Source organism: Limulus polyphemus, unplaced genomic scaffold (assembly GCF_000517525.1).
Source record: "Limulus polyphemus unplaced genomic scaffold, Limulus_polyphemus-2.1.2 Scaffold44, whole genome shotgun sequence".
Lineage (NCBI taxonomy): Eukaryota > Metazoa > Arthropoda > Merostomata > Xiphosura > Limulidae > Limulus > Limulus polyphemus.
In genome coordinates, this window is record NW_013665654.1 from 886,522 (window position 1) to 887,277 (window position 756).

General features: G+C 34.4%; 1 protein-coding gene across 1 annotated transcript in view; it reads right to left on the reverse strand.

Annotated features, from left to right (window-relative positions):
- The window catches only part of LOC106462161 (plexin-B-like), a 256,950-nt gene that overhangs the window by 12,688 nt on the left and 243,506 nt on the right, over positions 1-756 (reverse strand). The gene's annotated exons all lie outside the window — the stretch shown is intronic.

Genomic DNA, 756 nt, shown 5'->3' on the forward strand with positions numbered 1-756 from the left:
GGAAAAATTCTGGAAAGTCTGTTAAAAGATGCTTTACAAAGTCATTTAATAAAGTTTACAATTTTATTGGATAGTCAACATGGTTTTACTAAGGGAAAATCTTGCCTTACAAATCTTTTAACATTCTTTGAAAAGGTTACTGCTTATATAGATGAGGGTAAGGGTGTAGATTTGGTGTATCTAGATTTTCAGAAAGCATTTGCCAAGGTGCCACATAAAAGGCTTGTAAAAAAATTAGCTCTATAGGTGTGGGGGATAAGTTAGCAAATTGGATAGAAGAAAGCAGAGGGTTGTTGCAAATGGAGTTCAGTCAAACTGGATTCATGTCACAAGTGGGGATACCCTCAGGGCTCAGTCTTAGGACCTTTGCTCTTTTTGATTTACATCAATGACATAGATGAAGAGATAGTCAATAAATCACTTAACTTTGCAGATGATATTAACATCTTGGGTGTTGCTAAATGTGAAAAGGATGCTGCTGATTTACAAAAGGACTTAGATAATTTAGTGAGTTGGGCAAATAAATCGCAGATGGGTTTTAATTACAATAAATGCAAGATAATGCACATGGGTTATCATAATTTGAATTATAAGTATAATTTGGATGGAAATAACCTTAATAGTGTTATGAAGGAAAGGGATCTTGGTGTAATAGTTGATCAGTCTCTAAAGCCATCCATGCATTGTGCTGTTGCCAGTGGTAGGGCAAATAGGATTTTAGGTTGTATCTATAGAAATATTGAATACAAGCCTAAA